The 27,840-nt window shown below is 38.1% G+C and overlaps 1 protein-coding gene across 1 annotated transcript in view; it reads right to left on the reverse strand.

The window, feature by feature from the left end:
* Positions 1-27,840, reverse strand: part of STK32B (serine/threonine kinase 32B) — a 474,254-nt gene that overhangs the window by 415,631 nt on the left and 30,783 nt on the right. The gene's annotated exons all lie outside the window — the stretch shown is intronic.

Raw genomic sequence — 27,840 nt, forward strand, 5'->3', positions numbered from 1 at the left:
GAGAATGGAGGGGCAGGGGGAAAGGAAAAGCCAGGTCCTCAGTGACATTGTTATATCCTGGGCCATCCCTGGTTGCAGTAGATTGATTTCTGTACCCCAATTTAGATATGTTCTTAATTCTAATCTGCATTCTTGTGGGTGTGAATCCATTGTAAATAGATACTCTTGAAGAGGTTATTCTAGTTTTGGTGTGGCTCACCTCAATGGTAGTGGATCTTAATCCTGACTACTAGAGTACTTATAAAGAGGATCTGGAAGTCAAGAAGCAGGAAAGGATAGGATACCTCCATGTAATGAGAGGCAGAAATGCAAACCAAGGAACCTCAAGGATTGCCAGCAGCTAGCACCAGAATGCTAGTCTTCAGGAAAAATAAAAACAAGCCTTGCTGATATTTTAATTCTGAACTTCTAGCTGCAAAGCTGTTAGTCAATATATTCTTATTATTGAGGCCAACCCATTGTGTGGTATTTGTGATAGCAGCTGTAGCAAACTAGGGAAGATACTGGGCCATCTCTTTCTGGACATGTTAATTATACAAAAAAAAAAAAAAGTCCTTAAATTCAAATTGCTATTTGTAGCGTTTTCTGTTACTTGAAGCCAAAAGAATCTTGTGGATACAACTCTCTAGCATGGAGTATGCCCCAAAGTCATCTTGAAAATGGTCTTCAAGGCCCTAGACACCCTGACTTTGGAAATGGAGAGGTGAAGGGTGGCTCAGTAAGTCCCCCATAAACTGAAGGGAAAACCAATTTCCTGCCTTCCCACAGTCTCTGCTCAATACTGCATGAAACTTGAGGTATTATATAAAAATTCTGGGTTTCGTAGGTAAGGAAACAGGTAAGAGGTATTCTGAGCACCTAACCTTGGGCTTAAGGGAAAGGAGAAGAGGTTTTTGAAGAGGAACGGGAGGTTCACCCACAGGAAGGCTAAGAAGCAGTGTTGGCCAGAGTTTTTATTGCCAGTGTTAGCTCTGACCAATGGAGAAAAGCCACCTGGAAATATCTTGAGGAGGATGCTGTAGCTGACTAGGACTCAGTGGGGGTGGTACATGTTTAATTAGTGCTGTCTGCCCTTGGAGCCAGCTGGGCAAACAGTGGCACCCAGCAATGACAGTTCAGTGCCTGGGGTGAAGTGGGAGATAAGGAAGGACTAGCAAGAGGTGGATTGAAAAAGGAAGTGCTTATATGCAGCAGGGAGATGGACATAATGTTCTTGCTGGGATCCTGCTTTGCTAAACTGACATTGGGCAGAGCTGACTAAAGGGAATAGTCAGAGGCTCATTTGTTCATTCAACCAATACAGACTGCTGTGTGCCACACATTCATCTAGTGGCTGTGTGTACAGAGAGAAACATGGCACACAGGGCCCTGCTCCTGGATAGCTGGCAGTCCAGTGAGGCAGCTCCGAATTTCTGGAGTCCTTAATTGTGACTGAGGGCCTGTCCTGCAGACGGTGAGACCTGAAGCAAGGAAATAGCTCTTTCTCGCTTCTCCTTTCTTCCTTTCCCCAGTGACCTACTCTTCCCATAACAACTCAAAGAAAGAAAAATTACTACTCAATGATTTTGCATTGAAAAAATGATTATTTCCTTTTTTCCTTCTGACTCAGGTTTAGTTACAAAAAAGATCCCCAAACCCTATGATATCAATATCACCTCCAATTGTTGTGGCCACCGTAACCATGGCAGTGGTTTACACTGCAGAGTTTATCATTGTGGCAATTTTGCAACCTGTAATTACAGTATTCACAGTTCACCAGCTTAACATTCAACACCATTTTCCACAGCATTAGCTGATAAGATGCAAAATGCAGATTATGTCAATATAGATGGTCCTTGTGCATATGCAGTATTTGCTAGTCAATGAAGAAGGCAAAGTAAATAAAAATGCTGCTCACAGTTTGTAGACCAGAAGATATTAAAATTCCGCTACACTTTTTTTGTCCAGTAATTCCACCCCAAGATATCGCTGTTATCAGAGAGTGATCTTGAATGTAGAAGGAAAAAATTAGAGACAAAATGGTCAATTTGACATTATTTATAAAAAAGAGAAATAGGAATAAGCAAAATGCCCCAAAATAAGGGACAAGTTAACAAAATAACTGTGTATCTATATGATGGGATAATGTGAGATTCTTAAAATATGGGATAATAATTGCATATGCATTGTTATTACAACTATGTAATTAGAAAAAGAAATCTAGGAAATCTACCAAAACGAAGACTATAGATGTGTTTTTCAACCTTAAAATTTTTAAATTGTTCTATAATGAGCATGTATGAAATGAAAAATGGGCTAAAATAATACACCAGAACTAAATCAGGTTAATGTCCTTGTTGTCCCATGGTAAACCAGTTTTAAAAGGAGGCAAAAATAGAATTGGAAGGTGAACACAAGAGTTAGTGGCTGAGATGAACTAAGAGCCTACTTAGATATATTTTTTAAACTCAAAACAACAGAAAAATGGGCAAACATAGAAAAAAGCAATAAACGCTTGAAAATCATATTCTTCCTTCTCAAAAATCACTGTCATGGACATTAAAGAAATTCTCGAGTTCAATTTCAACTCTTGAATTAAAAATCATCAACTATACTAACATATTTGGGGGGAGATGTTATGGTAGAATTACTAAATTTATACTGTGCTGGTAGCAGTAATGCATAAGGCAAATCTTTTGGGTTGCCATTGTCTAATGAGTTATTCAGTTATAAAGATACCCATACCATTTATTCCAATAAGCACACCACTGGAAATTTACTCTAAAGAAATATCAGGACAAAAATATATCCATAGAAATATATGGGGAGGGAATTCCAGGGAAGATGACAGACTAGGGAGCTCCAGGACTCAGTCCTTCCAACAGAACAACCATTAAACAGGCAGGAACTGTCGCAAACAACTATGTTGAACCTTTAGAGGCCAGAAGAACACTGTACAACATCCAAGGAAGAGGCTGATAAAGCACAGTAAAGAACAGTAAATTGCTCTCTCCACTCACCAGCCACCAGCACTGTCCCCTACCCTCAGCAGGTTGCTATGAGGTCTGGTCACTGGCTATCTGCTTCTGACAGAAAGGGACATAAAAACCTTCTTCCCTAAGAACAGGCTGTGCACTGCAGATCACTGATTGTAGCTTTTCATTAGTGAATTCTGATCACTGGACCTTGGCTCTGAGGACAGCGGTTGTTTCAACCCTCTCCAGACCAGGGTGGAGGTGGTAGAGATTTAAAGACGAAGCACTTCCTCACAGCTGCAGGGGACATTTAGTTGAAGGAGGCCAAGAAAGCTCAACTTTGGAGAACTGTCAGAGAAGTTCTTAGTGCCTTTCTTGGCCCCCTCCCCAAGGCACTTTAGAGTGTGTACTTGTGGGTCCTTGGCCTTGTGTTGTCTGGGAAAGAACAAACTGAGAAGTCCTCCCCCTTGTGCCCTTCCAGAAATTTCTCTCCAAGCAAGAGCACCCTGGGACAACAAAAGGAGTGTAAAAAACTATAGAGATAGACAGTCTGGGACAAAGGCCTGCCAGTTTCATTATTTTCATGTGTTTGTTGCCTTTTAATATGCTTGCCCATTTTTCTGTTGTTTTGAGTTTTAAAAATATATGTCTACGCAGGTTCTTAATTCATTTCAGCTATTGTGTCCACTTTCCAATTTTATTTTCTCCTCCTTTTAAAATTGGCTTACCATGGGACAACAAGAACAATAACCTGATTCAGTTCTGGTGTGTTACTTTAGTTCATTTTTCCATTTAAAACATGCTCATTTTAGCAGGAGATGGTAGCCTGTCTCCTAGGAAGCAGAAGGGACAACCGAACTCCTCTAAACTACAAAAGAACTAACAAGCAAAAGCCAAGGACAAGACAGAGGCCCAGAAAGACAGAGAAGATTTTACATATTGCACTTGCCTTGGGCAGACCTTCCTGATAGGAAGGCTGAAGCTCAAGAAAATCTGTATCTTACCACCAGCTGGTTACAAAACTAAAAAACAGACATCCCAGGTAGCAAATTCCAGAGTTGATATTTTAAAATATTAAAATGCACAATGTGCAACAAAAAAGTACAGGACAAACAAAGAAACAGGAAATGATGGCCCATCCAAAGGAAGAAGATGAAAAATACAGAAAATGACAATGAAGAAGACAAGAATGTGGACATACTGAATAAAGTCTTTTTAAAAAATGATCTTAAAAATGCTCAAAGAGATGAAAGAAAGTACAAAGAAAGAACTAAAGGATATCAGGGAAAAAATGAATGAGCTATGTGAGAAACTTAGTAAATGAGAAAACTTTTAAGAAGGGACCAAACACTAGTGGAGTTGAAGACCACAATAACTGAAATAAAAAAGGTCAAGGAGGGTTTCAAAAGCAGATTGGAGGGTGGGCCATGGAGGCTCAGCAGGCAGAGTTCAGGCCTGCCATGCCAGAGACCTGGGTTCGATTCCTGGTGCCTGCCCATGCAAAAATCAAAAAGCAGATTGGAGTTGGCAGAAGAAAGAATCAGTGAATTGTGAAGGAAGACACTTGAAATCAATCAGGCTGAGAAGCAAAAAGATAAAAGAAATATTGAAAGTGAAAATAGCCTAGGACAGCCATGGAACATCATCAAGTACACCAATACACACATTTTGGAAGTCCCAGAGGGAAAAGAAAGAAAGGGGGAAAAGGAATAGCAAAGATATGACAGAGAACTTCCTAAACCTAGCAAAAGATGTGAATATGCACATCCAAGAAGCTCAGAGAACACCAAGCAGGATAAGCATGAGGAAAAGTATACCCTTTCACTATCAAATGCAGCAGACAAGGAGAGTTCTGAAAGCTGCAAGGGAAAAGCGATGTATTATATACAAGGAAGTCCCAATTAAAATGAATGCTGATTTCTCATCAGAAACCACAGACAGAGGTAAGAAGGCAGTTGACTAACATACTTAAAGTGCTGAAAGCAAACAGCTATCAGCCAAGAATTTTATATCTGGCAAGACTTTCTTTGAAAAATGAGGGAAAGATTAAGATTTTCTCAGTAAACAAAAGCTAAGGAAATTCATCACCACTAGACCTGCCCTAGAAGCAATGCTAAAGGAAGTTCTTTAGGCTGAAAGGAGAGAACACTAGACAATGTATCAAAGCAGCTAATGAAATAAAGACCTGCAATAAAGGTAACAATTTGCATAAATATAAATGACAGTATTATTTTGTATTTTTGGTATGTAACTCCACTTATTATTTCCTGTGGATGCTAAATGAAAATGTAGAAAAAATATTGATAAACCTAGGCTGTTGGGCATACAATGTACAAAGATATAAGTGATAACAAGTAGAAAAACTGGTGGGGGGACATAAGAGTATAGCAAAAGTATGTATGCATACTATTGAAGTTAAGTTGGTATCAAACCAAATATGATTGCTATATATTTAGGATGTTAAAGTTTAACTCCATGGTAAGCCCAGGAAAACAGATGAAAAATATACCAGATAGAAATGAGAAGGCACTTAATGTGGTACAACTCAAAAAAGCAAATAAATATAAAAGTAGGTTTTAACAGAAGCGAGGGACAAAAAAGGTATAAAATGTAAAAAGGCTAAATAGCAAAATGGCAGAAGAAAGTCCAGTATTATCAGTAGTGACTTTAAATGTAAATAGATTAAGCTCTCCAATCAAAAGGCAGGGATTGACAGAATGGATTTTAAAAGCATGATCCAACTATATGCTGTCTGCAAGAGACTCAGTCAAAGATACAAGTAGGCTGACAGTGAAAGGATGGAAAAAATACATACCATGCAAGTAGTAAACAAAAGAGAGCTGGGGTGGCTGTATTAATATAAATAATAGATTTCAAGTCAAAAATAGTTACAAGAGACAAAGGTGGTCCTTACAAACTGATAAAGGGGATAATTCAACAGGGAAATGTAACAATTACAAATATATATGCACCTAACAGTAGAGCCCTAAAATATATAAAGCAAATACTGACATATTTGAAGGCAGAAATTGACTGTTCTACATTAATAGTACAAGACATTAACACACCAATCTCAATAATTGATAGAGTATCTACTTAGAAGATTAATAAGGAATTACAGGACTTAAACAACACTATTGACTAACAAGGACACTGCACCCAACAAAAACAGAATACACATTCTTTTTGAGTGCACATGGATCATTCTCAAGGATAGTTTTATGTCCAGTCACAAAACAAATCTCAATAAATTAAAAAATATTGAAATCATGAATATTCTCTGACCACAATGAAATGAAACTAAAAATCAATAAGAAAGGGAAAAAGAAAAATCACGAGTATGTGGAAATTAAACATCATGCTCTTAAACAACTAATGGTCAAAGAGGAAATCAGTAGCAAAATTAGGAAATATCTTGAGGTGAATGAAAATGAAAATACAACATACCAAAACTTACAGGATGCAGCAAAAGCATAGCTCTAAATGTTTACATTAAAAAACAATAAAGACTTCAAATCAGAGACCTAACCTCAAAACTGGAAGAGCTAGAAAAAGAAAAGCAAATGAAGATCAGAGTGAGTAGAAGGAAGGAAATAACAAAGATTAGAATGATAAATGGATCAGAAAACAAAAAAAACTACAGCATCAACAAAATCAAATGTTGGTTCTTTGAAAAGATCAACAAAATTAACAAAATTTTAGCTATACTGACAAAAAAGGAGAGAGGATACAAATAACAAAAACAGAAATGAAAAGGGGAACATTACTGCCAACCCCACTGAAGTAAAAAGGGCTATAAATGGATACTATGAACAGTTGTATCCCAATAAATTAAATAACTACATGAAATGGACAAATTCTTAGAAAGACACAAACTACCTACATTGACTCAAAAAGTAAAAGAATATTTCAACAAACCAATTAACAATAAAGAGATTTAATCAGTAATCAAATACGTCCCAACCACAACAAAAAAGTCCAGTAACAGATGGCTTCACAGGGAAATTCTACCGAATGTTCCAAGAAAACTTAGCACCAATTCTGCTCAAACTCTTCCCAAAAATTGAAGATTAAAGAGCATCCCTAACTCATTCTATGAGGCCAGCATCACCCTCATACCAAAGCTGGATAAAGATACCACTAGAAAAGAAAACTACATACCAATTTCTTATGAATATAGATACAAAAATCCTCAACAAAATGCTAGCAACAAAGTGCTAGCAAAACAAATCCAAAACCATATTTAAAAAGTAATACACCATGATCAAGTGGGATTTATCCCTGGTATGCAAGTTCAGTTCAACATAAGAAAATCAATTAACGTAATACATATTAACAGAATGAAGGGAAAAAACACAACTATCTCAACTGATGCAGAAAAGACATTTGAAAAAAAACTCAGCAACCATTTTTTAAAATATTTTATTGATAAAACAACATATAAACACTAGCATTCTTAACATGCAAATATTCCATATGTGGTGTAAATCAGTGGCTCGCAATATCATCACATAGTAGTGTATTCATCACCGTGATCATTTTTTGGAACATTTGCATAACTCCAGAAAAAGAAATAAAAAGAAAAAAGAAAAAACTCACACATACCATGCCCCTTACCCTTTCCTCTCATTGACCACTAGTATTTCCATCTACCCAATATATTTTAACCTTTGTTACCCCTATTATTTGTTGTTTTTTTTTTAACATGGGCAGGCACCAGGAATCAAACCGAGGTCCTCTGGCATCGCAGGCAAGCATTCCTGCCTGCTGAAACACCATGGCCCACCCTGTTTATTTTTTTATTCATAGTTTTTACTCATCTATCCATACCCTAGATAAAGGGAACGTCAGACACAGGTTTTCACAATCACACAGTCACATCGTAAATGTTATATCCTTATATAGTCATCTTCAAGAAACAAGGCTATTGGAGAAGGCTGTACAGTTTCAGATACTTCTCTTTAGCCACTCAAATACACCATAAACTGAAAAGGGCTATCTATATAATGCATAAGAATAACCTTCAGGATAACCTCTCAACTCTGTTCAAAATCTCTCAGCCACAGATACTTTATTTTGTCTCATTTCTCTCTTCCCTCTTTCAGTTGAGAAGGTTTTTTCAATCCCTTTATGCTGAGTTCCATCTCATTCTAGGATTTCTGTCCCATGTTGCCTGGGAGTCAAGTCCCATGTAGAGAGGGAGAGGGCAGTGATTTCACTTCAGCAACCATTTTTTATAAAAACACTTAGAAAATTGAGAATAGAAACTCCCTCAACATGATTAAGGACATATATGAAAAGCCCATAGCTAAGATCCACCTTAATGTGAAAGACTGAAATCTTTCACTCTAAGATCAGGAACAAACAAGGATCCCCACTGTCATCACAGTTATTCAAAATTGTATTGGAAGTTCTTGCCAGAGCAGTTAGGCAAGAAAAAGAAATAAAAGGCATCCAAATTGGAAAGAAGTAAAACTTTCCCTATGTGCAGATGATATGATTCTTTAAAGAGAAAATCCTTTTAAAAGTCCACATATAAAAGCTCCTAGAGCTGATAAATGGATTCAGCAAAGTGTCAGGGTATGAGACCTATACCAAAATATCAGTAGTGTTTCTACACACAAGCAATGAAAAATTGGAAGAAGAAATCAAGAAAAATGTTCCATTCACAATAGCAACTAAAAGAATCAAATACCTAGGAATAAATCTAACCAAGGATGTAAAAGACTTGTACATAGAAAACTAGAAGACATTGCTAAAAGAAATCAAAGAAGACCTAAATAAATGGAAGGATATACCATGTTCATGGATTGGAAGACCAAATACTGTTAAGATGTCAATAATACCTGTGCTGGTTTGAAACTGTTATGTACCCCCCAAAAAGTCATGCTCTTTTCATTCAGTCCTGTGGGTGCAGGCATATCGTGGGTGGGATCTTCTGATTAGGTTGTTTCCAGGGAAATGTGACCCACCCAATTGTGGGTGGTGACTTCTGATTAGATTATTTCTATGGAAGTGTGGCCCCACCCATTCAAGATAGATCTTAATTCATTTACTGGCATCCTTCAAAGAGCCAACACAGAGAACAGACACCTAGACACAGGTATGTAGAGATGCTTGGAGAGCTGACATAAAAAGACACTGGAATCAGAAGCTGAAAGCAACACTACCTAGGAGCAAAGGACCAGAAAATGCCAGCTACATGCTTTCCCTGCTGACAGTTATGTTACAGATGTGGTGGCCTTTCTTCAAAGTCAAGGTGTCTTTCTCTTGATGCCTTAATTTGGACATTTTCATGGCCTTAGAATTGTAAATTTGTAAACTATAAATTTTCTATCCATTTATGGTATATGGCATTCCAGCAGCTTTAGCAAACTGAAACATTATCCAAAACAATTTATAGATCCAGTGCAATCCGAATCAAAATTCAAATAACATTCTTTGCATAAATAGAAAAGCCAAAAGACAAATTTTAATGGAAGGGGAAGGGGCCCTGAATAGCTAGAATCACAATGAAAAGGAAGAATGAAGATAGACCACTGACAGTTCCTGATCTTAATACTTACTGCAAAGCCACAATAATCAAAACAGCATGGTACTGCCACATGGCCAGACATACAGACCAGTGTAATTGGATTGAGAGCTCAGAAATCAACTCTCACATTTACAGCCAACTGATATTTTACAAGTTGACAAAGACCACTCAAATGAGAACGAACAGTTTCTTCCACAAATGGTGCTGGGAAAACTGGATGTCCATTTGCACAAAAAGGAAGACCCCTTTTTTCACATCAAATCAAAATGGATCAAAAACCTTAATATAAGAGGTAAAACTTTTAAACACTTAGAAGAAAACATAAAGCCCCTTCAGGATCTTGTATTAAGCAATGATTTCTTAGACCTTACAACCAAAGCACAAGTCACAAAATGAAAAATAGATAAATAGGACCTCATCAAAATTAAAACTTTTGTTCCTCAGTGGATTTTATTATGAAAGCAAAATGACAACCTCACAATGGGAGAAAATATTTGGAAAACACATATCTGATAAAGGATTAGTATACAGAATATATAAAGAAATCATTCAGCTTAATAAAAAGACAAACCAATTGGTAAATAGGCAAAAAATATGAATATACATCTCTCCAAAGAAGATAAACAAATGGCCAGAAAGCACATGAAAATATGCTCAACATCATTAGCCATCGGGGAAATACAAATCAAAACCCCAATGACATACCTTTTCACATCTATTAGAATGGCTGTCATTTAAAAATAGAAAATAACAAGTGTTGGAGAGGATGTGGAGAAATTATTTATTGCTGGTGGAAATGTAAAAGGGAGCACCTGCTCTGGAAGTCAACCTGTCAGTTTCTCAGAAAGTTAAGTGTAGAATTACCACATAACCTGGCAACCCAGCTACTAGGTATATACCTAAACAGGTGTAAGAAGGGGCTACTAAGTATATACCGAAAACAATTGTAAGAAGGGACTACTAAGTATATACCCAAAACAATTGTAAGATAAGGGCTCGAACAGATATTGGCACACTAATGTTCATGGTGGTGTTACTCACGATTGCCATAATATGGAGGCAACCCAAGCATCCATCAACCAATGAATGGATATGTAAAATGTGTTATATACATATAATTAAGAGAAGTCAGTAGAGAGAATCACTCCCTCCACTTTAGCTAACCAACCTGTCTTGGGGAATTCATTGAAGTCTTTCATCAGAGTTGCCAGTTTGTGGCCTACCCTTTGGAATTTGGACTTGTGCATCACCACAGTTGCATGAGACACTTTTATGATACCTCATATTTATAGAACTCTCTTGTTGGTTCTGTTTCCCTAGAGAACCCAGACAGCTACAGCTTTGGTACCAAGAGTAGGATGGTTCCTGAGAAACAGAATCTTAAAAAGGGGGTTTTAGAATTGGTTTTCTACTCTGATTAGACTCAAAGGCACTAATGGTTCTATTTCCAATAATCAAGATGACACTGAAAGTCCATGGTGGAAGTTGGCAATAGAGATAAGCAAAATATCACCATTTTATTCTGCTAGTTGTTTGATTATACAAAGCAAGACTCTAGATAACAGTGTGTTTGACATCTTAATAGAGTTTTGTGGAGTTAAAAGGTATAACGATGTTGGCTGGTTTCCTAGATTCACTGGATACAGTTATAAAAGAAAGGAAAGAGCTGAAGGCTTCACATTTGCAGCTCAAGCACCATATGAAAAATGTAAAAGTATCTATGTGTGCCCTGCAAGAAAATCATATTCCCTGTGACTACAGATTTGAGATCTATGAAAACCATGCCCAGGGTTTCATTGTGTGAGTAGCAGATTTACACCATAAACTAAATTCTCAAATTTGCATAGTGTCGAGTGAGGGAACTGACTGGAAAGGAATGCTATCCTAAAAATTGGATGGGGACATATGAGTTGAAAATTATGGCAGTAGGGCCATAGAAACCCTAGATTCTGTTGAGTCTTTACTAGATAAGCCCGTAATGGCCTGCTCTGAGGAAACAGCCCATCTACCTCCAGGTTGCCCTGAGGAGACTTCCATGCAGCCTCCACTTGAAGAGATTAACACTTCAGTGCCTGCTAAACCTGTAAACACCTCCTGTTTACAGGCTGTTTCCTCAACAGGAATCCCATCTGGAGAGATAATCATGTTTCACCAGATGAAACTACAAGGGAGTAATTGTCTTGACAGACATTTCTAATTCTTTTCATGACCCATCCCTACTATCCCTCTTTTTTTCCAGGCCTATAACTAGAATAAAGTCCCAACAGGCCCTCAAAACTAAGGTACAAAGTGTGACTCATGAGAAAGTATGATAAACTCCAAAAGAACTGCATGAGTTTTCCAATGTATATAGACAGAAATCAGGTAAATACGTATGAGAATGGATATTAAGGGTGTGGAATAATGGTGGAAAGGATATAAAGCTGGATCAGGCTGAATTTATTGATATGGGCCCATTTAATGGAGAATCTGAATTCACTGGTAGCTTGAGGTGTTAGAAAGGGTACTAACAGTTTGTTTGGGTGGTTGGCTGAAACATGGATCAAAAGATTGCCAACATTACCTTAGGTTGAAATGCCAGAACTGCCTTGGTATAATGTATATGAGGGACTCTAAAGACTTAAAGAGATTGAAATGTTAGAGTGGATTTATCTTGGAAGACTTGCTTAAGTACCCCAGGAAAGTCCAGAGGACACACCTTTTACATGGACTGTAGGGGATAAATTTGTAAGACTAGTCCCATCATCCTTGAAGAGCTCTGTAGTAGCCCTTCTCTGGCAGGACAGATACTACTGTGTGAACTACTGTCACCAAGCTGGAATCCTTAAAAACAATGTGGATGGTCAGATCCAGAGCTAACAGAAGCCACATGGCAGCACATAATCAACAGAGGCTACAAGGGTATGGCTACCATAATGGATGGCAAACTCAAAGCAGCAGTCAAAATAATCTGACTCACAGAAACTTATGGTGTTGGCTAGAGATCATGGGGAACGTAGAAGTAAAATAGATGGGCATTCTACTAAATTCTTGTTTGAGCTGTATAAGCAGAGGAGTTCTAGGTCAAACTGAATAAAAGTCTAACTTGAATTATAAAAACAGAGAGTCATGGCCCCTTAATCAATTCCCAGACTTGAGGGAATTTATTGACCCAGAGCCCCTTGAATGTGGGGATAGCCAGGTCTCCTTTGGGGAAGGACCCTGCCAGAAATTTAATCTTCCTCCCAGCTTTCCCCAAGGAGACCTACAAACTTTTGCCAGGGTAACTGTGCACTGGGGAAAATGAAATGATCAGATATTTGAGGGATCATTAGACACTGGCTCAGAAGTGAAATTAATTCCAGGAGACCCAAAACATCACTCTGGTCCACCAGTCAGAATGGAGGCTTATGGAGGTCAGGTGATTGATGGAGTTTTACCTCAGGTTCATCTCACAGTGGGTCCTGTGAGTCTCCAGAACATTCTGTAAGTATTTCCCCACTTCCAGAATGCATGATTGGAATAGACATACTGAGCAACTGGCAGAATCCCCACATTGGTTCCCTGTTCATGGAGTGAGGGCTATTATCATAGGAAAAGCCAAATGGAAACCACTAGAAATGACCCTACCTAACAAAATAGTAAATCAGAAGAAGTACTAGATTCCTGGAGGGATTGCAGAGATTATTGCCACTCTTAACAACTTCCACCGTATTCTGGAGAGATTTAGTGCATTTCTGGTTGTATATAGGGCAGTTGAGTATTGTTAGGTGAAAAATATGTCTGTTATTTTCTTTTTTATTTTAGAGTTTAAGCATGGTTTAAAGTGACGCATATCTGCCAAGTTGACAATGGATGAACATTGATGATTAGGTTCATGTGTCAAATTGCCCAGGTGATGGTGCCCAGGTTTCTGGTCTAGCAAGCACTGGCCTATCTGTTGCTGTGAGGACATTTTGTGGACTTAAATAATCAGCACATAAATTGCATCCATGGCTGATTACATCTGCTGTCAGCTAAGAGGAGTGTCTTCCACAATTAGTAATGCTTAATCAGTTGAAGAGTTTAAAGGAGATATCAGAAAAAAAAGAATCACTCTCTCTGCTTCAGGCAGCCAGCCTCTCCTGGGGAATCCATCAAAGACCTTCATCAGAGCTGCCAGCTTGCAGCCTGCACTATGGAATTGGAACTCATAAATCCCCACAGTCACATGAGATACTTTTAAAAAAATTCATATTTATAGATGTCTCTTTTTCATTCAGTTTACCTAGAGAACCCTGACTACTACATCAAAGGAGTGAGGTTGCCTGGAAGTAAAACTCTGTATCCCACTCTTGTTTCCACCATAGAGCACTGAGTGGCTCAGACATGAACAGACTCTGTTATTGACAACCATCCCAACCTTCTGTTTCTATGAAAGGGTTGATCAACAGCTCTATCTGATGCTCAGAACATGTCTCTGAGGAATCAGAGAGATGAGCTGACTTGTCTAAGGACTCTCAACTCATGGATGGTGAAGCCACTCAGGGGGCTGCTACAGTGTTATTCCTCCAGCAGCTAATGCAATTTTATTCCGTTTGAGCATGTCAGAGAGGCATGTATTTCAACCCAATCATTCTCAACTAGCTACTTGACCTTAATCAAAGGGACCTGACATCTCTAAGCCTCAATTTACTCCTCTTAATATACTCAAAATGAGTACATTAAACAAACCTACTATGTAAATTTCTATGAGGGTTAAATGCGATGAAAAACTCTTGACATTGTTCCTGGTGCAGAGTGAGCCTTCAATTAGTAATTGTCATGATTTCATCTTGGGTAAAATGGTCCTTACCAATCCTCCAAATATTTTCAATGACATGATCTCATCTGACAAGTAACTAAATAAGTATTTATTGAGAACTTATTACATGTTAGGTTTCATCTCTGGCATTGGGATGCAATATGAATTGAGCAAAACCCCTGCTCTTGAAAGTTCACAGTCTAATGGGAAAGGTAAACACATAAATAAAATTGTGCCATTAATCTGTGAAAGCAAGTTAATCAGGGTGGACAGTCAAGGCTCAAGGAAGGATGGTCACTTCTACCTGAAGGATGAGGAAGTTTCATAGACAGTGAGCTGGGTCTAAAACAGAAGCACGATTATCTGTCAAATGGACAAGGGGCAACCCAAGGAAGTAGCAAGTACTATGCACATTTTACATATGATGAACCTTAAATGTGGAGACCTCAAGTAATGTGTGTAATGTTTTTGAGTCAAGCTCAGTCATTAGAAAAAAGAGTTCACTGATGAAATGAATTTCGGTGCATAGTAGAAGTAACATCATAGATGCACTGAGAATCTAACTATATGTATTCTTTTTTTAATGCAATTTTATTGAATTATGTTCAAAAACCATATAATCATCCGAAATATGCATTCAGTGGTTCACAGTGTCATCATATAGTTGTGTATTCATCATCACAATTGATTTTTGAACATTGTCATTACTCCAGAAACAATAAAAACAAGAATAAAAATAAAAAAGAACACCCAAAACTTTCCATACTTAATTAGCCCCCTTTATTTATTTATTTATTTATTTATTTATTTATCATCTTACTCTTTTTCAGATTTTTTGACAGTTGCTGTATGGGATAATGGTGACTTTCAGAGGTGCAGAATTCTATTTCTGAGTCACAGATACCCAAAGTTCGAGAGAGTGACCAGGTTATACACAAAGAGCTACAACTCAGGAATAGATGTGACTGCTGTTACAGTTTACAATACAGGCACTTTTACAATAAGCCTTCCCCTGATAATCTGTGCTCTCAAATTCAATTCTCAGAGTTTGTACATTATAGTTAGTCCATATTAGTGAGGCATTATAATACGTCTTTTCGTTTCTGTATTATTTCACTCAACATACTGCCCTAAAGGTTCATTCACCAAGTTTCATGCCTCACAACTTCATTCCTTCTGTGGCTGCTCAATATTCTATTGTATATATACACCCCAGTTTGCCCTTCTGTTCCTCAGTTGATATACCCTTAGGCCACCTCTACCCATTGCAAGTTGTGAATTCTGCCACCATAAACACCAGTGTGCAAATAACATTTGTGTACTTGCTTTCAGTTCTTTCAAGCATATACCTAACAATGGAGTTGCAGAATCATACAGCAACCATATACTTAGCCTCCTATGGAACTACACACTACCCTCCAGAGGGGCTGCACCATTCTACTTTCCTACTAACAATGAATAAGTACAGCTCTCTCTCCATGTTTTATCCAGCACTTGTATGTTTCTGTTTATTTTCAAACAGTTTTATTCACACACCATAAAATCCATCCTAATAAACAAGCAAAGGTTCATCTCATGGTATAATCATATAGCTATGCATTCACCAGCACAATTTATATGAGGATATTTCCATTTCTTCTGCAAAGAAAGAAGAGGAAAAAATAAAAACTGAAATAAAATAAAATGGAGAAAGTAACAACACCAAGAATCCCATATCCCACCCTTATAGACCTTCAGGTTTGCTATATTGCCCTTGTCACATTTAATGGAAACTTATGACAATGTTGCTGTTAACTATAGACCCTAGTTTGCATTGATTGTATTTTTCTGTATACTACCCCATTTTCAACACCTTTCACTGTTGACATTCATTTGCCCTGTCTCATGTAAAACATTCTTATATTTGTACATTTAATCAACATTATTGTACACTCCAAATTTTTCTAAGTTATACAGTCCCGGATTTTATCTTCTATCTTTCCTTCTGGTATCATACATGCCCCTAGCCTTCCTCTTTCTACCATACTCACACTCATGTTTTTTTTACTGTACTTACAATATTGTGCTATCATTAGATAGTTCTAAACTATCCATTTCTGGATCTTTACCATCAATCCTGTTGAACATTCTGTATTCCTTCAGTATCCAATGCCAAAACTCTATCCTCTTCTGTCTCCTGATGACCCGTATTCTCCACTTTAGCTCTGAAAAGTTCACTCATTGATATTTATTCACATTAGTGAGAGCATATAGTATTTGTCCTTTTGTTTCAAGGTGATTTCACTCAATATAATCTCCTCAAGGTTTATCCATGTTGTTCCATGTATCATAACTTTATTCTGATATATTGTTTTAGTTTCCTAAAACTGCTGGAATGCAATATACCAGAAATTGGACAGCTTTTTTAAAGGGAATTCATTAAGTTGCAAGTTTACAGTTGACTAAGGCAATGAAAATGTCCCAATTAAGGCACCAACAAGAGGTTACCTTCACTCAAAAAAAGGCTGATGCTGTCTGGAACACTTTTGTCAGCTGGGAAGGCACCTCTGTCAGCTGGGAGGACCATGACGACATCTGCTAGCTTTCTTTGCTCATTTCATAAGGCATCCCCAGGGACATTTTTCTTCTGCATCTTCAAAGGTCTCTGGTTGTGTGGCTGTCAAGCTTTTTCCAAAATGGTTCCCTCTTAAAAGACTCCATGGAAACCACCTAATCAACAGGTCCTTCCCACAATTGGGTGGGTCACATCTCCATGAAAACAACATAATCAAAATGATCACATCCAGCAATACTGAATGAAGATTGAAAACATGGCTTTTCTGGGGGTACACAACAGTTTCAAACCAGCCCATATATCTAATTTTTTTTCTCTCTTTTTACCCTTACTGCTAGTCTTCATTTCTACACTGTTCTCCAGACCTCTCTCTCTCCTGTCTTTTTCTTATTTGCCGATAGTTTTCCCTTTAGCACTTCATGTAGAGCAGATCTCCTGTTTACAAACTCTCTTAGTGTCTGTTTGCCTGAAAATATTTTAAACTCTCCCTCATTTTTAAAGGATAGTGTTGCAGGATATAAAATTGTTGTTTGACAATTTTTCTCTTTTAGTACCTTAAACATACCATACCACTGCCTTCTCACCTTCATGGTTTCTGCTGAGAAATCCACAGCTAATCTTATCAAGCTGGATTGCTTTTTTCTTGCTGCTTTCAGAATTCTATCTTTGTCTTTTGCATTTTACAATCTGGTTTGTAAGTGTCTTGGAGTAGGTCTATTTGAATCTATTCTCTTTGGGACATGCAGCACTTCTTGGATCTATAATTTTATGTCTTTCATAAGACTTGGGGAATTTTCAGTGATTATTTTCCCCATTATTCTTTCTGATCCTTTTGCCTTCTCTTCCCCTTCTGGAACATCCAGAACATGTATATTCATGTTCCTCATGTTGTCATTCAATTCCCTGAGACTCTGCTCATATTTTTCCATTCTCTTCCCTATGAGTTCTTTTGTGTGTAGGATTTCAGATGTCCCATCCTCTAGTTCACTAACCCCTTCTACTGCTTCTTTAGATCTGCTGTTGTAGGTCTCCATTATGTTTTTCATCTCTTCTATTGTGCCTTTCATTCCTGTAGGTTCTGCCATTTGTTTTTTTCAAGCTTTTGAGTTTTCTTTATATATTTTATATTAAGGAATGTCTTTATGTCATTCATATCTTTTGCAAAATCTTTCTTCACTCATTGATTTTATTTTTTTTAATTAATTTAGTATGTTTGAACATTAATTAGTTGTTTCAACTCCCTTCTTTAAAGCTTTAGCTTGTTCCTTTGACTGGGTCATATTTTCATTTTTCCTAGTAGGACTTGATTAGTCCTACTAATTTCCTTGAGTAGTTTATTCTGAAGGTCATTTTCACTTTTACCGAAGGTTTTCTTGTTGGTTGGCTTTGTTCTTTATCTGTTCTTTTGAATTCAGTTCAACTTGTTCTAGACCTCTAGAACAGTTTCTGCTTAATGGCCAGAATTTTTTAATTCTTATTTTTCTGGGTTTTGCTATGCTTATACAGAACATTTTTAAAAGGAGAGTCTCCCCAGATATGACTGACCCGACCGAATCAGCCTTTCACAGACAAAGCAGGCCCAGGTCTCAGGGGAAGGTGTAATCAGTATCAAGTTTCCCTGAGGATGAGACCCAGCAGGTTGTTTGACTTTGCTGTGAAGCCTCTATACTCTGTGTTTTTCCTATACTTCCCAACAGCTGGCCCTTGTCACCCCACAGATCCCCACCAGCATAAAATGGATCAGTAACTTTAATTCTTAGCCTGCCTGGGGCATGGTTGAGGTAGAGGCTGAGGTGGAAGGCAAACTCAGACTGTTTCTGGTTCCTGGCCCTTGGGGTCTGAATTCTCTGAAAGAGGGCCACCACTTGAGTTGGGCCCTGTCCCTGTTTTCTTGGGTAAATATAAGCCTGTTAGGCAATTATCTCCTTCACTTGACTTGTTACTTTGTTTCCCAGACCTATCTTGATTTTCCCCTTGCCTGGGACATCACTGACAATTGAAAATGCCTGAGGCTTTCTCTAATGAGCAACTTAGAGTAATTTTTTTAAAAGAAGAAAAGATAGAAAGAATCAAGTAAAATAAAATAAAATAAAATAAGGGTGGTGTGACAGTGGCTCAGTGGTAGAATTCTTGCCTGCTATGCTGGAGACCCAGGTTTGATTCCCGGTGCATGCCCATGTGAAAATAAATAAATAAAATAAAATCCCCTTTCAAAGCCAGCCCCCAGACCCCAAAGTTCTTTACTTGGGGGCACAGCCCTTTTACGGTATTCTGAGCTTGACCACCTCTGTTTTGTTTTTCACCTCCATCAGCCTCATCTCCTTTCCGTGATGGTTACTTTCTTGCTTCCTTTGTGTTTATTGTGCTTGGAACTTGTATCTAGCAGTCCAAATTTGTTAATTGAAACTGCAGTCAGAGCTTGGTTGAGCTACCTTCCCTTACTTTCAGTAGAGCAGATTTCTTTTTCCCCATGGGGAAGTGTATCCAGCAGCCTGCCATGCCAGTGGGGGAAGGGTTCCAACCTCTGTTTTAGGGGCTTTACCGTGCTGTGATCTCGGCCCTTCTACCCTGTCCAGACTGGTGTATGATGTGTATCCAGTCACAGATGTCCCCCAAACAGTTGTTCCAGATGTTCCTGGCAGCTTACTAGATACCCTAAAGGACTAACTAAATTCCACTCCTCATGCTGCCACCTTGCCCACACCTAGATCCAATCTTAAAAGAAAAAAGAGTTCCAAGAATACTCTGCCCACCACTCCACTCTAGAGCATGTGTTCCAGAGAAAATGTGAGATGGCTGGTGTGAGTCTACTGCTCCTCCATTGGCCTTTGCTCTTATGTCATTCACATTGTGCACACCTTGTCTCATTGTGTGTGATTCTAGTGTCTATGAATATGCTATATAAGAATATACTTTATCTGTGCCCAGGAAGATATCAACTAGTTTACAGTCCTTTCCTTCCAGGAGTCAAGCAGTACCTCAAAGAGAAAAGTAATTATTTTCACATATTGCTAATCATAGACAATGCTCCTGATCACCCAGGATTTTGATTTGTGATGAAGTCACATGCTAAAGCAGTGAAAAAGTCTCGCTCCTTCCTTAATATTTTATATTGATTGGATTGTCTTGGTTGGCCAGAGATGTAATTGGTCACAGCTACAATCAACTGACTGATGATTTAATAAACCAGCCTTCCAGTTTATCAACCAGCCATGAAAGAATCTTGCAGCAACCATCAAGCCAGTGCTTGCCTAACCAGACAACTGAGCACATCACCTGGCGAAGTGGACACCAGAACCCAACCATCACAGTGCCTGAAATCAAACCCTGGCACCCTGCCACTTACTAGTGATTTCACCCTGAGAACTTTAACTGAACATTTCTAAGATTCAGGGTCATGAACTTTAAAAGGAGATATCAATAGTTATTTTGAGTGTTGAAATACATGCAAAGCACTAAACACAATATCTTGCACAGTAAATATTAGCTATTATCATTATTTTAGAATGTTTTATGATACTAATCCCAAAATAAGGAAAATGAACAGCCTTTAGTATTATTTGATTTGCAAAGATTTGGATGTGTATAAAGAGGAGATTGTATCAGTTAAAGGTCTCAGCTGGAAACAGATGGCAAATTTGAAGTAGATAATTTGAAGAGTGTTTAACCAAAGCTCTATTTACAAAAGTACAGGCAAACTGTAGGGAAATTGTAAGCATTCAGTTCCCAAGGAAAGGTAATGATGGGGCAGCTTTACCACCCTAGGCCTGAAAGAACAAAGGGAGAAAGCAATTACTTGAGAGAAACCGAGCTGTAAAGAGACATATGAGACTTGACCTATGGTTTGGGGATAAGAGGTACAGCCAGCTAAGGCAACACATCCCATCCATGAACTCAGTAAATGGCCAGGAAGCAAGAGAGCTAGAGATATGGTCCATGCAGGCCAGTATCTGAAAGAGATAGATCAGGGTAGACAAGGATGCAAAGTAGATCTTGATGGAACAACTGAATATATCCAGGTATACTCAAAAGAGTTTCATAGACTCGAACTTCATTAGTTACATTAAGTTTCAGCCAAAAATTATAGACCCTATTTTCTCAACCTCAGCACTATTGACACATTAGACTAGATAATTTCTTGCTGGGAGTTGTGCTGGTTTGAAACTGCTGTGTACCCCAGAAAAGCCATGTCTCTAAACCTGATTCAATGTTGTTGGGTGGGATTTTTTGTTTAAGTTGTTTCCATGGAGATGTGACCCACCTAATTGTAGGTGGGTCTTTTGATTAGGTGGTTGCCATGGAGATGTATCTCCATGCATTCAGGGTAGAATTGCTTACTGGAGTCCTTTAAGAGAGAACCATTTTGGAAAACGCTTCAGAGGCCATACAGCCAGAGACGTTGGGAGATACAGAAGGAAAATGCCCCCAGAGAAGCGTTATGAAATGAGAATCCTGGAAGAAAAGCTAGCAGACATCACCATTTGCCTTCCCAGCTGACAGAGGTGTTCCAAATGACGTTGGCCTTTCTTGAATGAAGGTAACCTCTTGTTGCTGCCTTATTTTGGACATTTTCTTGGCCTTAGAACTATGAACTTGTAATGCAATAAATTTCCTTTTTAAAAGCCATTATTTCTGGTATAGTGCATTCTGGCAGCTTTAGCAAAACAAAACAGAGGTGGAAAGGGGTTGTCCCTGTGTATTGTAGGATATTTAACAGCATGCATGACCTCTACTCACTAGATACCAGTAGTACACCTCCACCTCAGTTGTGACAAAGAAAAATATCTTCAGATATTGTCAAATACACCCTGGGGAAAGGACTGCCCCTCGTGGAGAACTGTGGCTGTCCACTAAAAGAGCAGGAAGATATTGCAGAGCAACTATAGCAGTAGGAATTGTAGGGCATTTGTATTGGTTCCCTAGGGCTACAGTAGCAAAATACTACAAACTGTGAGGCTTTAAACAACAGGAACTTACTGTCCTAAGTCTGGATGCTAGAAGTCTAAAGTTAAGGTGACAGCATGGTCGGTTCTTTTCAGAGGCTCTAAGACAGAATCTGTTCCATGCCTCTCTCTTAGCTTCTGGTTGTTGCCAGAAATCTGTGGGCAGTCCTTGGCTTGTGGGTACATCACTCCAATCTCTGTTTCCATTGTCATATGTCATTCTCTTTGTGTGTCTCTGGTACATGGCTTTCTTTTTAATGCAATTTTATGGAGATATATTAACACAGCATAGAAACTATGGGAAGGATACAGTCACTGGTTCACAGTATTATCACATGGTTGTGCATAAAGCCCCATAATAAAATTTAGAACATTTCCATTTCTCCAGAAAAGAAATAAAATAAAAAAGAAAACCCTAATTCTCCCATATTCCTTATCCACCATATTGCTGACCCATGGTGTTGATGTGGTACTTTTGTTACTGCTGATGGAAGAGAATTAAAATATTACTGTTAGCCACAGACCATAGTTTGCAATAGATACACTTTCCCCACATATCCCTCTATCATTAAGTCCTTATAATAGTGTTGTTCATCTGCTCAAGTTCATGAAAGAACTTTTTATATTTGTACAGTTAATCATGGACATTGTCCACCACAAGATTCACTGTTTTATATTCCCATGTTTTAATCTCCAGCTCTCCTTCTGGTGATACGCATGACTCTAAACTTCCCCTTTCCACCACATTCACACTGAATTCAGCACTGTTAATTATTTTCACAATAATCTGCTACCATTACATCTGTCCATTTTCAAATGTTTAAGTGCATCTGGTTAAACATTCTGCACATACTAAGCAATTTCTCCCCATTCTTTAGCTTCATTATATATCCTAATAACCTATATTTTATATTTCATCTATGAGTTTACATATAATAATTAGTTCATAGCAGTGAGATCATAAAATATTTGTCCTTTTGATTCTGACCTGTTTCACTTAACACAGTGTCCTCAAGGGTCATCCATATTGTCATATGCTTTAGGACTTCATCCCCTCTTATTGCTTTATAATATTCCACCATATGTATATACTACATATCTGTTGATAGATACTTGGTTTGTTCCTATCTTCAGGCAATTGTGAATAATGCCACTATGAACATCAGTTATAAATGCCTGTTCATATCCCTGCTTTCAGATTTTCCGGGTCTTTCCTGAGTAGTAGGATTGCCAGGTCGTAAGGCAACTCTATACTTAGCTTTCTGAGGAACCACCACACCATCCTCCACAGCAGCTGTAACATTTTACATTCTTACCAGCAATGAAAAAGTTCCAATTTCTCACATCCTCTCCAACACTTGTAGTTGCCTGTTTGTATAATAGCAGACACTCCAGTAGGTGTAGATGATATCTCATTGTGGTTAATAGCAAGTGAAATTGAGCATGTTTTTCATATACTTCTTAGCCATCTGTATTTCTTTTTTGGAGAAATGTCTATTCATGTCCTTTGTCTATTTTCTAATTGGGTTGTTTATCTTTTTATTGTTAGGTTATAAGATTTCTTTATATGTACTGGATATCAAATCCTGATCAGACACCTTACTTTCAAATATTTTCTTCCATTGAATCAGATGCATGGCCTTCTTTTAAAGACACTTGCTATTAATTCAATATAACCTCATCTTAACTCAATTATGTTTGCACAGTCCCTCTTCCCAAATAAGGTCAATACACACGGACCAGGGGTTAGAACTTGATCGTATCTTTTTAGGGGCACAATTTGAACCACAACAGAATTAGATACTTGAAAGAAGAGAATCACAATGGGTGAGGTCTATATCCAGTTTTGTCCTTGAGGAGATTCCCTTACTCATACATCACACAAAGAGGAGAGCTCAAGCAGAAAATAAGACTATTGGGCTGAAACGTCAGAGTTTGGAGCTCCTGGATGCCTAATCAGTTGGAAGCTGTGATAATTAGATTCAGTTGTCAACTTGGCCAGGTTAAGTTGTCTAGATCCATTGCTGTGGACATTAACCAATGGTGTGTGAACCTCATCTGTTTCTAATTACATCTGCAGTCGGCTAGGAGGCATGCTTGCTGCAATGAATGATGTTTGATTTAATTGGCTGGTGCTTAAATGAGAGATTCAACGTAGCATGAATCTTTCAAGCAGCTCAGCATACCTCATCTCAGCACTCACAATTCAGCCCAGGCCTTCGGAGATGCAGAAAGGAATCACCCTGCAGAAAACTGTTGGAACCCAGAGGCCCAGAGAGAAGGCCAGCAGAGATCACCCCATGCCTTCCCACGTAAGAAAGTATCTCAGTCAAAAGTTAACTGCCTTTCCTCTGAAGAACTATAGGTTAACTAAATCAATCCCCTTTTATTGAAAGCCAATCCATCTCTGGTGTGTTGCATTCTGGCAGCTAACAAACTAGAACAGAAGTCAAGGAGGTACATTTTTTAAAAATCCTGTTTTTGAAAAAAAAACAGGAAAGGGAGCCCAAAAAGCTGCATATGCACTCCCCTCAAATTCGTGGCTGACTCCTGAAACAGAAACTAGTAGGGTGAGATGCCAAGAAGTCCAGTGAAACAAGTGAAAAATTGTAAAAATCTGAGCATAGATTTCAATACATGCCCAATATTGGAGACATAGAGTTTGGAATTTGTGCTGGTTTGAGACTGTTATGTACCACAGAAAAGCCATGTTCCTTTACCTAATCCAGTCTTGTGGGAGCAGACCTATTTAGGGTAGGACTTTTTGATTAGGTGGTTTCCATGGAGGTGTATCTCCGCCCATTCAAGGTGGGTCTTGACCTGCTTACTTGAGTCCTTTGAGAGGGGACCATTTTGGAAAAATCTCAGCGCCAACACGGAGATGTCTGGAGATACAGAAAGAAAATATCCCCTGGGAAACTTTGAAACCAAAGTCAAAAGAGTGCAGATGTCAGCCATGTACCTTCCCAACTGACAGAGGTGTTCCAGATGCCATTGGCCTTTCTGGAGTCAAGATATCTTTCTCTGAATCCTTTAGTTTGGAAATTTTTATGGCCTTAGAACTGTAAACTTGTAACTTAATAAATCCCCTTTATAAAAGCCAACTCATTTCTGGTATATTGCATTCTGGCAGCATTAGCAAACTAAGACAGAGTTCAAGCTAGGACCTTAGTAAATACCTCTGACTTTCCAGTTAAACACCAGAAGGGTCTTGCTTTAAGACTAAGTGCTGAGGCTTCTGGTCAATCAAGATGGTAGCATAAGATGCTCCAGGATGCCATCCACCTACAGAATCTCTGAATACCTAGAAAAAATTGTCAAAGCTATCTTCCTCAAAATTCCAGAAAATAGTTAAAGGGTTGCAGTAACTAGGAAAATGCTGAATCAAGAAAAGCAACCTGAAAAAATCATAGGTGAAGTTCTTGGTGACCTTGCTAGTCCCACTCCTAAACCCTCCCTAGTGTGATGTGGGGCAATCTATGCTTCCATTGTGAGTCCCTGGTCCAGAGGGAACACAGTGGCCATTATGTGCCTACTGGAGTAAGTGCATATTGGTGCTAGTCTATCCAGTGGAAATCTAAAGACAGAACCATGGAATTTGTCTCAGGCTCACCATCCCAGAATTTTCCCTGAAGACAGAGAAGCAGCTTTCAGATGTCTAAAGCAGTGTAAGAATGGATTAAGTCTGAGTGGTTTGGGAAAAGTATTACCTGCATTAAGTGATAAAACAGGACAACCAGGAAGGGGTGAAAGCCTATTTTGAAGGGAGTAGTACTCATGTAAACTGTAAGGGGGGATTCCTAAAACCACAAGCAAGCACAAGCCCAGGAAAAGAAGCAGGTTTTGTGGCTCCACAAAGAATCAGATGGAACAGAGAGAACCCTATACTTCACAATCATCTCAAGCTGATCTTCTGGGTGAATTTCCTCTGATGGAAACCACTATCCAAATTAATGCCAATTTGTAAATGTTGAAGGTGCTTTTTGCCTTTCATTTGTTTGTTTTTGTTAGATACAGGAACTCAAGGAAATATCTCTCAAATTATCTGGATATAAACATAGGGAACTGACAGCTCAGGGATTACATATCAGAGTTAACACGTTAAAATACTGAAAAGTACAGAGTGCAAACAAATATTACAAGACACCCAAAGAAACAGGAAATAATTGTCTGTCAGAATGAAGAAGGAAAATAATGATAAATTAACAAAAAGAGAAACAGACTTTGAACATTCTGGACAAAGACTTTGAAAAATAATCCACAATATGCTCAAGGAGATAAAGGAAAACAGAAAAAACAACTAAAGGATATGAGGAGAAGCTACCCTTTGAATGAACAGTAGGAACCAAACAGAAATACTAGAGCTGAAGACCACAATAACTGAAATGAAAAAAATCCCTATAGGATTTCAACAGCAAACTGGACTTGGCAGAGGAAAGAATATGTGATCTCAAAGACAAGACAATTGAAAATTTCAGACTGAGGAGCAGAGGAAAAATCTATTTAAAAAAGGGAACAGAGCATGAGAAACCTGTAGGATGCCATCAAGCATCCCAATATACTGGTTATGAAAATTCCAGAAGTAGAAGAAAGAGAGAAAGAGACAGAAGGTATATTCAAATAAATAATGGCAGAAAACCACCCAAATTTAATGAAAGACATGAATATGCACATTCATGAAACCAAAACAGGATAAACTAAAAAAAGAACCATACCTGAACACACAGCAGTCAAGGTGCTGAATGCCAAGGACAAGGAGAGAGTTCTGAAACCTACAAGAGAAAAGCAATGGACAAGGGAGTTCCAATAAGATTAAGTTTTGATATCTCATCAGAAACCATGGTGTTGAGAGGGCAGTGAGACAAAGTATTTAAAGTGTAGAAAGAATATATATCTAGGGAAACTTTCTTTCAAAAATGAGGGAAAGATTAAAATATTCTCAGGTAAACTAAGCTGAGAGAGTTCATCCCAGCTAGATCTACACTACGAGTAATGCTAACTGGAGTTTTTCAGACTGAAAGGAAAGATCACTAGACTATGGAAGAAAGCAGCATAAAGAAAAAAACCTCCAGAAGAGGTAACTATATAGATAATTACAGATGCCACACCACTATATTGTATTTTTGGTATATAATTCCACATTTTATATCTTACAGGTTCTAAAATGCAAAGGCATAAAAAGTCATGAAAGGTCTATGGATTTATAGACAGCAATGAATAAAAATAAACAAGTAAAATAAGTAACAAGTAAAAAGACAGGAAGGGTGGGCCATGGTGGCTCAGCAGGTAGAGTTCTCATCTGCCATGCCAGAGACCAGGTTGGATTCCTGGTGCCTGCCCATGAGAAAAAAAAAATGGGAAGAAGGAGGGATACAGGAGCAGTATATGTGTGCGCTACTGAAGTTAAACTATCAAATCAAATATGTTTTTGTAGACATAGGATGTTAAATTTTAGGTCATACTAATTACAAAGAAAATATAGGAAAAATATATTCAGAAAGAAATGAGAAGGGACTCAATATGGTACAATAAAGAGCAAATAAATAAGAAAGAATGTATTAACAGAAGAATTGAGGGTCAGAAAAGGTATAAGACTTACAAACACAAATGATAAAATGACAGAATAAAGTCTGGCATTATCAGAAGTTACATTAATTGTAAATGGGTTAAAGAACAACTCAAGAGGTAGATTATATCAGCAGTATGGATGCAAAAGCATGACCCAAATGTATGTTATTTACAAAGACTCACCATAACTTCAATGACACAAATAGGGTAAAAGTGAAGGATGGAAAGAAAATATACCATTCAAGCAGTACCAAAAGAAAGTTGGGGTAGATATATTAATATTACATAAAATAGACCTTAAGTAAAAAACTGTTATGAGGAATAAAAAGGTCATTATATATGGATAAATGAGTCAATTTAAGAAGAAGACATAACCATTATAAACATATTAACCTCATGGCAGAGCCACAAAATATATGAAGCAAATATTGAGAGATTTTAAAAGAGAAACAGATGGTTCTAGATTATAGTAGGAGGCTTCAATGTGCCACTTTCATTAATGGATAGAACATGTAGACAGAAAA

This window comes from Tamandua tetradactyla, chromosome 19, assembly GCF_023851605.1.
Source record: "Tamandua tetradactyla isolate mTamTet1 chromosome 19, mTamTet1.pri, whole genome shotgun sequence".
Lineage (NCBI taxonomy): Eukaryota > Metazoa > Chordata > Mammalia > Pilosa > Myrmecophagidae > Tamandua > Tamandua tetradactyla.